General features: G+C 44.0%; 1 pseudogene; it reads left to right on the top strand.

The window, feature by feature from the left end:
- The first annotated feature begins 2,143 nt into the window (after nt 1–2,143).
- Nucleotides 2,144–10,813, top strand: LOC147092437 (uncharacterized; annotated as a pseudogene).
- The last annotated feature ends 1,143 nt before the right edge of the window (nt 10,814–11,956 follow it).

Raw genomic sequence — 11,956 nt, 5'->3', positions numbered from 1 at the left:
CACTCCCCTGTGAAACTAGCCACTGAGAAACACCTCCTGCGCGAAACACCACACTCCCGAAAACCCCAGTGCTGGAACGTCTTTGAAACATCTCCCTTGTGAAATTCACATCTGTGAAACCCACCCCCCCTGTGAAATACCCACTGTGAAACACCCCTGTGAAATATTCCACTTGTGATACTCCAGCACTGCGAAGCTGTCCCCCCTGTGTGACTAGTCCCTATGAAACCCCTTCCTGTGAAATTGGCCCCTGTGAAACGTCCCTCGAAGAATTGCCCCATGTGAAACTCACTAGTGCAGCAACTGCCCTTTGAAACTCCTTCTGGAAATATCCCCTCCATGAACTCCGCACTGTGAAACGCCCCACTGTGAAACTCCCCACTGTGAAACTTCCCCCTGTAAAGCAACCCCCTGTGTAACTCGCTACTGTGAAAATCCACCCGAGTGAAGCTCACCCCTGTGAATCTCCCAAACCCTGAACTCCCCCCTGTGAAACTCCATTCCCTGTGAAACTCCCCACTGTGAAACACCTGCCGTGTGAAACACCCCACCCTGAAACTTTACAGTGCTGAAACACTCCCTGAGAACACCACCCCTGTGAAGCTAATCACTTTCAAACTCCCGCTGTGAAACAACAGCCCACGTGAAACTCTCACCTGTGAAAATCTACACCCGTGAAAGCCCCCCGTGAAACTGCCCTGTGTGAAACTCACTTATGAAGCATCTCCCCTTTGAAACTACCCCTGTGAATCTCCCCTCTGTGAACTCCCCTCTGTGAAACACACCCCTGTGAAACTCCCAACTGTGAAATTCCCCTTGCGAAGCAACCCTCTGTTTAACTCCCTACTGTGAATCTCCACTCCAGTGAAACTCAACTTCGTGAATCACACCCCGCTTTGTACTCCTCTCTGTGAAAATCCCCATTGTGTAACTCCCTACTGTGAAAGTAACCCCCGTGATGCACCTCCCCCGTGAAACTCCCCCAAATGAAATGCCCCCCTGTGAAACTCAGCCCGGCAAAAATCCGCCCCCTGAAATATCCCCCCGTGAAACTCACCAGCCATGAAACTACCGCAACCCAGCAACACCACCCCCAGGAAACACCCCCTCCCCCACGTGAACCCTCCCCCACTTGAAACACCACCTGTTAATCTTCTGCCTCTGAAACTTGAATTAATTAAAGTGTAAGTCATGGCAGGGCAGCCCGGCCCCGTGGTATGCCCCTGCTGCGCTATGTGGGAACTCAGGGACAGTTCCCTTGTCCCTGACAACCATGAGTGCAGGACGTGTGTCCAGCTGCAGCTACTGGCAGAAAGCATTGCGGCGCTGGAGATGCAATTGGATACATACTGGACCATTCGCGATGCTGAGGAAATCGTGGATATCACGTTCAACCAGTTGGTCACACCGCAGGCAAAGGTTGGACAGGCAGAAAGGGAAGGGGTGACCAACAGACAGAGTAGTAGGCGCTGGCAGGTAGTTCAGGGGTCCCCTGTGGACATCTCCCTCTCAAACAGATACACCACTTTGAATACTGTTGAAGGGGATGGCTTATCAGAGGAAGGCAGCAGCAGCCAACTTCCTGGCACCAGGGGTGGCTCTGCTGCACAGGACAGGAGGAAAAAGAGGGGTAGAGCTATAATAATAGGGGGTTCTATTATAAGGGGACCAGATAGGCGTTTCTGCGGCCGCAAAACGAGACTCCAGGATGATGTGTTGCCTCCCTGGTGCAAGGGTTAAGGATGTCTCAGAGTGGCTGCAGAACATTTTGGAAGGGGAGAGTGAACAGCCAGTTGTCGTGGTGCATATAGGTACCAACGATATAGGTAAAAAACGGGATCAGGTCCTCAAAGATGAATATAGGGAGTTAGGAGGTAAATTAAAAAATAGGACCTCAATGGTAGTAATCTCAGGATTGCTGCCAGTGCCACGTGCTAGTCAGATTACAAATAGAAGGATATTTCAGATGAATATGTGGCTAGGTGAATGGTGCAAGTGGGAGGGTTTCAATTCCTGGGACATTGGAACCGGTTCTGGGGGAGGTTGGACCAGTACAAACCGGACGGTTTGCACTTGGGCAGGGCCGGGACTGATGTCCTAGGGGGAGCGTTTGCTAGTGCTCTGGGGGAGGGTTTAAACTAAAATGGCAGGGTGTTGGTAGCCTGAGCAGGGGGACAGAGGAAAGGGAAACAATGATAAAAGCGAAAGATAGGAAGGAGAAAAACAAATCTGGCAGTCAGAGAAATCAACGGTTTAAATCAAACATAGCCACGGTAAATAATAATTCTAATAGGTCTAAGAGCGTTAAAAAAACTAGCCTGAAGGGTTTGTGTCTTAATGCGAGGAGCATTCGTAATAAGGTGGATGAATTAGCTGCACAAATAGAGGTAAACAAATATGAATTGATTGGGATTACGGAAACATGGGTCCAGGGAGGCCAAGGCTGGGAAATCAACATCCAGGGGTATTCATTATTCGGGAATGATAGGCAAAAAGGAAAGGGAGGTGGGGTAGCATTGCTGGTTAAAGAAGGGATTAACACAATTGTAAGGAAGGATATCAGCTCTGATGATGTGGACTCTATATGGGTAGAACTGATAAATACCAAGGGGCAGAAAACGTTAGTAGGAGTGGTATATAGGCCTCCAAACAGTAATGCGGAGGTTGGGGATGGTATTAGAAGGGAAATTAGAGAAGCGTGCAATAAGGGTACAGCAGTCATCATGGGTGACTTTAATCTACATATAGATTGAGCTAACCAAATTAGTAACTATACTGTGGAGGAGGAATTCCTGGAGTGTTTACCAGATGGTTTCCTGGACCAATATGTCGAGGAACCAACCAGAGATCAGGCCATCTTAGACTGGGTATTATGTAATGAGAAAGGATTAATTAGCAATCTTGTTGTACGAGGCCCCTTGGGCTGGAGCGATTATAATATGATAAAATTCTTCATTAAGATTGAGAATGAAGTAATTGGCTCAGAGACTAGTGTGCTGAATTTAAATAAAGGAAAATATGATGGTCTGAGACGCGATTTGGGTAGGATTGAATGGGGAATGTCAGTCAAGGGGTTGATGGTGGATAGGCAATGGCAAACATTCAAAGACCGCACGGATGAACTACATAACTTGTTCATCCCAGTTTGGCATAAAAATAAAACAAAAAATGTGACTCAACCGTGGCTAACAAGCGAAATTAGGGATAGGATAAGATCCAAGGATAGGACATATCAATTGGCCAGAAAAAGCAGTAAAACTGAGGATTGGGAGCTGTTTAGGATTCACTAAAGAAGGACAAAGTGATTAATTAAGTAGGGGAAAATAGAATATGAGTGTAAGCTTGCAGGGAACATAAAAACTGACTGTAAAAGCTTTTATAGATATGTGAAGAGAAAAAGATTGGAGAAGTCAAGCGTAGGTCCCTTGCAGTCAGAATCAGGGGAATTTATAATGGGGAACAAAGAAATGGAGGACCAATTAAATACATATTTTGTTGCTGTCTTCACAAACGAAGACACAAATAACCTCCCAGAGATGTCGGGGAACATAGCTTCTGATGAAAGGGAATAACTGAAAGAAATCAGTATTTGTAGGGAAACCATGTTAGGGAAATTGACGGGATTGAAGGCCAATAAATCCCCAGGGCCTGATGATCTACATTCTAGGGTACTTAAGGAAGGTGCCCTAGAAATAGCAGATGCATTGCTGATCATCTTCCAACATTCGATGAAATCTGGAACTGTACCCATGGTTTGGAGGGTAGCTAATGTAACCTCACTATTTAAAGAAGGTGGTAGAGTGAAAAGTAGGAATTACAGACCAGTAAGCTAGACACCGGTAGTGTGGAAATTGCTAGATTCCATTATAAAAGATGTAATAGCAGAGCACTTGGAAAACAGTGACAGGATCGGGCAAAGTCAACATGGATTTCCAAAAGTTAAATCATGATTTTGCTAAACTACTGGAATTTTCTGAGGATGCAACTGTTTGAATAGATATGGGAGAACCAGTGGATGTGGTGTATTTGGACGTTCAGAAGGCTTTCAATAAGCTCCCACATAAGAGATTAGCGTGCAAATTTAAAGCAGATGGGATTGGGGGTAAGGTACTGACTTGGATAGAGAACTGGTTGGCAGGGAGGAAGAAAAGATTTGGAATAAACGGGTCTTTTTCCATGTGGCAGGCAGTGATTGGTGGTGTACCGCAGGGATTGGTGCTAGGACTGTAGCTATTCACATTACATATTAATGATCTAGACAAGGGAATTAAATGTAATATCTCCAAGTGCGCAGATGACACAACCCTGGGTGGGCGTGTGTGCTGTGAGGAGGATGCAGAGAAACTCCAGTATGATTTGGACAGGTTGGGTGATTGGGCAGATGCATGGCAGATGCAGGATAATGTGGATAAATGCGAGATTATCCACTTTGGTGGCAAAAACAGGAAGACAGATTATTATCTGAACGGCAGTACATTGAGAAAAGGGGAAGTGCAACGTGACCTGGGTGTCCTTGTGCACCAGTCACTGAAGGTAAGCATGCAGGTGCAGCAGGTGGTTGAGAAGGCAAATGGTATGTTGGCCTTAATAGCGAAAGCATTGGAGTACAGGAGCAAGGACGTCTTGCTGCAGTTGTGCAGGGCCTTGGTGAGACCACACATTGAGTATTGTGTTCATTTTCGGTCGCCTTATCTGAGGAAAGATGTTCTTGCCATGGACGGAGTGCAGCGAACACTCACCAGACTAATACCTGGGATGGCAGGAATCAGGTCCGAAGAGAGATTGGGTCGATTAGGCTTATATTGGCTAGAGTTTAGAAGAATGAGAGGCGATCTCATTGAAATGTATTAAATTCTAACAGGACTAGGCAGACTAGATGTAGGAAGGATGTTCCCGATGGCGGGGGAGTCCAGAACCAGGGGCCACAGTCTAAGGATACGGGTTAAGCCATTTATGACTTTTATGAGGATAAATTTCTGCACCCAGTGAGTGGTGAACCTGTGGAATTCTCGACCACAAAAGGCAGTTGATGCCTATTCATTAAATATATTCAAGAAGGACTTAGATATATTTCTTAAGGCTAAAGGAATCAAGGGATATGGGGAGAAAGCAGGGATAGGGTACTGAATTTTGATGATCAGCCATGATCACATTAAATGGCGGAAAATTTATGAGGGGCCGAATGACCAACTCCTGCTCCTATTTTCTATGTTTTTATGAGCCTTAGTAAAACTGATGTCAATAGGAATCGAGCGGAGAACTCTTCACTTTATACCTAAGTCATACGTAGCAGAAAGAAAGATAGTTGTGGTGGTTGAATGTCAATCACCACAGCTGCAGGACATCGCTGCAGGAGTTCCTCAGGGCGCTGTCCTAGGACTAGCCCTCTTCTGCTGATTCATCAAGGACCTTCCCGCCAACATAAGTTCAGAATTGGGGATGTTTGCTGATGACTGCACAGTGCTCAGCATAATTCACAACTCCTCAGATAATGAAGCAGTCCATGCTTGCATGCAACAAGGCCTGGACGACGTTCAGGTTTGAGTTGATTGTGGCAGGTAACATTCGCACCTCACAAGTTCAAGGCAGTGACTATCTCCAAGAAGCGAGAGTCTAACCACCGCCCTTGACAGTCAACGCTATTAATATCGCCGTATCCCTCACTATCAGCATCCTGGGGGTCACCATTGACCAGAAACTTAACTGGACCAGCCACATAAATGCTGCGGCAACAAAAGCACATCGGAACCTAGATATTCTGCGGCGACAACTCACCTCCTGACTCCAGAAAACCTTTCCACCATCTCAAAGGCACAAGTAAGTAATGTAATGGAATACTCTGCACCTTCCAGAATGAGTGCAGCTGCAACAACACTCAAGAAGCTCGACACCATCCAGGACAAAGCAGCCCGCTTCATTGACACCACATCCAGCACCTTAACCATTCACTCCCTCCACCAGAGGTGTACCGTGGCTGCAGTGTGTACTATCTACAAGATGCACTGCAGCAACTCGCCAAGACTTCTTCGGCAGCACCTCCCAAACCCGCAACCTCTTCCATCTAGAAGGACAAGGGCTGCAGGCGCATGGGAGCATCACCAACTCCAAGTTTGCTCCAAGTCACACACCATCCTGACTTGGAAGTATATCGCCAATCCTTCATCGCTGCTTAATCAAAATCCAGGAAATTTCTCTCTAGCAGCACTGTGGGAGTACCTTCACCACACAGACTGCAGCTGGCCAAGAAAGAGGCGCACCTCCGTATTCTTAAGCGCAATTAAGGATGGGCAATAAATGCCGGCCTTGCCAGCGATGCCCCCATGTCATGAACGAATAAATAAAAAACTTGTTTACTCTTTCCTGTTTTACTATATCCTATGTATCCTGTTTCTGTTATTTCCTATTACCTATATTTATTGTTTCCCGCTTTTCCTGTTTCCTTTTTTTACTGTCTCAAATGTTTCCTCTTTCCTACTTTTACTGCTTCCTATGTTTACCGTTTCCTACATATACTATTTTTCTTTTTTTACTGTTTCCTATGTTCAACGCTTTCTATGTTTACTGTTTCCATTGTCTCCTTTTTACGATGTGTTATTTTGCCAATGATTCATATTTCCAATGTTTGCTGTTTCCTGTATTTCCTACTTTCCGTTTTGATTGTTTCCAACAAACAATGTTTCCTATTTTTGGCATTTCCAATATTTCCTGTTTCTGATATTTAATGTTTCCCAATTCCTACGTTTCCAATGTTTCCTATTTTATTTGTTTCTTGTTTCCTATGTTTCATCTTTCCTATATCTATATATATAAAACAGTATGTCTCTCTGTCTGTCTGTCTGTCTCTCTGTCTTTCATTCTCTCTGTCTCTCTGTCTCTCTGTCTGTCCGGCTATACAATCAAAAGCTATAGAGCATAACTGCACATATGTTATATCAAAAGAAAGCTCATCATTAGGGGACACTTGTAGGTGTATTTACTTTTTGGTCGGACAAAAATTGTGCCGACGGTATCCAAAAACCGTTCAAAATTCCGCTCATTATCCACTCATTAGCATCGAGTGGGGGCGGGTTCATTGTGCTTGCGGGCGGGCCATCCTAGAGTTGAGTGATGTGATGATTGACCAATCCTACAGTTCAGTGACCTGACGGTTGACCAATCGGTGCGTGTGTGGGCGGGCCTTATCATTCTGAACTGAGGTGAGTGTCAGCCATCTTGATTGGTAAGTTCATTTTTTTTCCCACTTTCTGTGTGTTTCTTTTCAAATATAGATTTGCAGCAAACAAAAATGTTCCTTTTAAAACACAAATTGTTTTTAAAAAAAGTTAATTAATTTGTAAATCTTTTCTCTAACCTCTATTATTTTCCTACCTTTCACCGTTTTTGCATGCCTGGAAGCCTGGGCCTCTGTTGCCCAGCCACGCCTGAGCTAGGCACCGCCCCTCCCGCTGGGCCCGCCCCGCGATTGCCGCCATCTTTGTAAAGGCTGGCGGCACAGGACTGGGATGAACGTAGCCATCGCCGCCATTTTTGTAAAGGCTGGCAGGGCAGGAGGGAGCCTAGTGGGAGGTGAGTTGCGGTCAATACCTGGCTCAGGCTCAGCTGATCGGGCGCTCATTAGAGGTCAGCCCACAGCACATCGACCGGAGGAGCGGTGGCTCTCTCTCTCCTTCCCCCCCGCGGCTCGGGCTGGGGGCCGGGGCTCGGGAGGGCGGGGTTCGTGGGGCTGGTGCTCAGGAGAGCGGGAAGGGGGGGAAGCATTACCCCGGCAACTGCGCCCAGCCCTCTCTCACAGCCTCAATCAGCGGTCTTGAAGCTGGGGCTCGGGAGGTCATGGGGCGGGGCTCGGGCTGACCGGGGCGCTGCGATCGGCTGGCCCATGTCAGTGCGTGGGGTGACCCAGAGCTCCACTGATCCATCGCCGGCAGAGGAGATAGGGTCTGCTGGCTCCCCCCTGCCTTTCTCCCCCCCTCCCTTTCTCCCTTCCCCCTCCCTGCTCCTTCCCCACCCTTCCCCCCCACACCTTTCCCACCCCCTTTCCCCGCCAACCCCCCCTCCCCCTCCCCCCACCAGCCACTCCCCCACCCCCTCCACCCCACCCCTTCCCCCCCCACCCCCACCCCCTTCCCCCCTTCCCCCTCCACCCCACCATTCTCCCCCTCCCCCTTCCCCTCCCCCTCCCCCCTCCGCCACACCCTCGCCCCCTCCCCCTCCACCCCTCCCCCATCCCCCTCCCCCTCCCTCCCCCCTCGACCCTCCTCCCCCCTCCCCCACCCTCTCCCCCCTCCCCTCCCCCTCCCCTCCCCTCCCCTTCCACTCCCCCTACCCCCTTCCCTCCAGTCGCTCTCCCTCTCCCCCCAGTCACTCTCTCTCTTCCCCCCAGTCGCTCTCTCTCTTCCCCCCAGTCGCTCTCTCTCTTCCCCCTCGTCGCTCTCTCTCTCTCTTCCAAGAACAACATGCCCTCGAAAAAGCCAAGGCACCGCCGGGCACTCCAGCTAGTTTCCTATATTTCCTCAGTTTTCTTTGTTTAATGTTTCCTAATTTATTGTTTCCTATGTTTACTTATTCCTATGACTACTGTTTCCGACGTTTACTACTTCCTATGTTTACTATTTCCTATGTTTCCTATATTCTTAATTAACTGTTTCCTATATTTCCACTTTTCTTTTTTCACTGTTCACTTTGTTTCTTCTTTTTCCTGTTTCCTATGTTTCCTATTTTCTTTGTTTCCTGTTCCTTACGTTTCCTGTTTCCTATGTTTTCTGTTTCCTATTTTTCCTGCTTTTTATATTTCCTTTTCCTACTTTTACAGTTCCATATATTCACTTTTTCTTATTTTTGCTGTTTATTACGGCCCAATATTTCTTATATTTCCATTTGCTATGTTCTCTTTACTGCTTCATACCTTTACTATTTTCTACTTTTAATATTTTCCTGTTGCCTGTTCCCTATGTTTACTTTTTCCTATGGTGTATCTTTCCTATGTTTACTGTTTCCTATCTTTCCTGTTTCCTATGTTCGATGTTTCCTCTTTACTATGTTTACTCATTCTTCTCTTTTGTCTTTCCTATGTTTACTGTCCCCTAGGTTATTCTTTCCTATGATTCTTGTTTCCTATTCTTACTGTTTCCTATAGGTTTATTTTCCTGTTTCCTGTCTACTGTTTGCTGTATCATATTTTAACTTTTTCATAAGTTCCATGTTTCCTATGTTTAGTGTTTGTTATCGTTCCTTTCCCTTAGGATTCCTATTTCATGTTTGCTATGTTTCCATATCCTATGGTTATTACTTCCTATAGTTACTGTATCCCATGTTTCCTGTTATCTATGTTTACTCTTACCTCATCCCTATATTTACTGTGTCCTATGTTTACTCTCTCTTATGTTACCTATTTTCTATATTTATTGTTTCTTATTATAGAATCTTGGAAAGTTATGCCACAGAAGGAGGCCATGGTGCCTGCACCATTTCCCCTTTGTCTTCTTTTTATGGTTTACTATGTTTACGGTTTCCTATGTTTCCTGTCTCCTATGTTTACATTTTATTTTGTTTCCTGCTCCCTCTGTTTAATGTCTCTCATTTTGGCTGTTTCCTATGTTTTGTGTTTCCTATATATTTATTTATTTCCTGTTTCTTGTGGACACTTTACTGCATCATAGCTTTCCTTTTTCATAAGTTCCATGTTTCCTATGTTTCCTATAGTTCCTTTTCCCTAGAATTCCTATTTCACATTTGCTATGTTTTCCATATCCTATGCTTATTATTTCGTATATTTAATGTATCCTGTTTCCTACTTTTACTATTTTCTATTCCCTATATTTACAGTATCCTATGTTTACTGTTTCTTATGTTTCATAATTTCTATGTTTATTCTTTCTTATCATACAATCGTGGAAATTTATGCAACAGAAGGAGACGATGGTGTCTGTACCGTTTCTCCTGTTGATTTTTTTACGTTTTACTATGTTTACTGTTTCCTATGTTTCCTTTTTCCTATGTTTACTATCTCTCATTTTGCCTGTTTCCAATGTTTACTGTTTCCTATGTTACAAATTTCCTGTATACTCCGTTTAATTATTCCAATACTTCATTGTTTCTAATGTCTCTTTTTAATGGCGTTTCCTCTTTGTTCTGTTTACTGTTGTGCGTTTCCTTTGCTTCCTGTTTCCTATATTTCATGTTTCCTATATTTACTGTTGACAATGTTTTCCCTGTCCTATGTTTCTTATTTTCTTTCTTTATTGTTTCCTATGTTCCTGTTTCATTTGTTTCAGGTTTATTATGCTTCCAATTTCCTATGTTTCATCTGTTTCCTGTTTCATATGTTTAATGATTCCGGTGTTTACTGTTTTTCATGTTTCCTGTTTCTTGTTTCCTGATTCCTATGCTTCCTTCTTATGTTTCCTTGTTGCTATGTGTCCTGTTTCATATACAGAGGACTGGTGGATAGCAAATGTAATACGTATATGTAAGAAAGGAGATAGAACATGTCCAGGGAACAATAGACCAGTCAGCTTAACATCAGTGATATGAAATATAATAAAGCAATACTTACCAAAGGGTAAAATAGAAGAACATCTATTTACCAAAAAATATAATAATGAATAGTCTGCATGGATTTCAAAAGGGAAAGTCTTGCTTAACCAACCTCAATGAGTTGTTTGAAGAGTTAACAGAAAGCATAGACACGATTAATGCAGTAGATGTAATTTATGTAGATTTTGAAAAGGCCTTTGATAAGGTATCACGGAATGGACAAATGAATACGACTCCAAGACAGAATAAAGAGAATGGGGGAAAGTGTATCAATTCATAGTGGCAGAAGGTAGGATCAGTGTTTGAACAAATGTTGTTCACAATTCATATAACAATTTATTCTTTGGAATCAAAAAAAAATTTCAAAATTTGCGGATGATATCAAATTGGGGGGTGGTAATCAAAACTGAGGAGGTCTGCAAAAAATTACAGGAATAATGATCATATAATTGGCAAATAAATTTCAACACAGATAAATGTGAGGTATTAAATTTAGTCACGTAGAATAAGGATGTCACATATTGGATGATGTGAATCTGTGTGTTGTAGAGGAACGAAGGTACCTCGGATTATAAATACACAAATCACTAATAGTGACAATAGAGGGTAACAATGCCATAAAAAAGCAAACCAAGCATTGGGGTTTATTTCTAGAGGAATAGAATTGAAAAGTGGTGAAGCTTTGCTAAACTTGTATCGAACGTTGGTTAGACCTCACTTGGAATACTGCGTACAATTCTGGTCACCTTATTATAAAATGAATATAAAGGCACTGGAGATGGTGCAGAGAAGATTTACAAGGAGGATACCGGAATTGCGAGGGTATACATATCAGGACAGGATGAACAGGCTGTATCTATTTTCTCTTGAAAAGAGATGGCCGAAGGGTGATCTAATAGAGGGTTTTAAAATTCTGAAAGGTTCAGAGAGAATTATTTCCACTTGTGTGGAACTAGAGACCCTCAATATGAGATAGTCACCAGCAATCAAGAAGGAAATTCAGAAGAAACTTCTTTACCAAAAGGGTGGTGAGATTGTGGAAATCTCTACCATTGGGAGTGGATGAAGTGAATAGTATAGATGGATTTAAGGGGTGGTTAGGTAAGCATATGAGGGAGAAGGGAATAAAGGGTTATGCTGATAGAGTTAGCTGAGGAAAGAAGGGAGGATGCTCGAGTGGAGCATAAACACTGGCATGGGCTGGTTGAGGTGAATGGCCTGATTCCGTGCTGTATATTTTATACAATCATATTTAATATGTTTCAAATTTCCTATATTTACTGTTTCCTGTGCTTCTTCTTTCCTCTGTTTACGGTTTCCTATATTTCCTGTTTCCTATATTTCATGTTTCCTATATATACTGTTTTTCATATTCCCTCTTTCCTATTTTTCCTGACTTCTATGTTTAATATTTCTATATTTC

Source organism: Somniosus microcephalus, unplaced genomic scaffold (genome assembly GCF_052327205.1).
Source record: "Somniosus microcephalus isolate GS21.2 unplaced genomic scaffold, FLI_Smic_1.0 unresolved_chr2, whole genome shotgun sequence".
NCBI lineage: Eukaryota > Metazoa > Chordata > Chondrichthyes > Squaliformes > Somniosidae > Somniosus > Somniosus microcephalus.
This window is presented reverse-complemented; position numbering and strand designations above follow the sequence as displayed.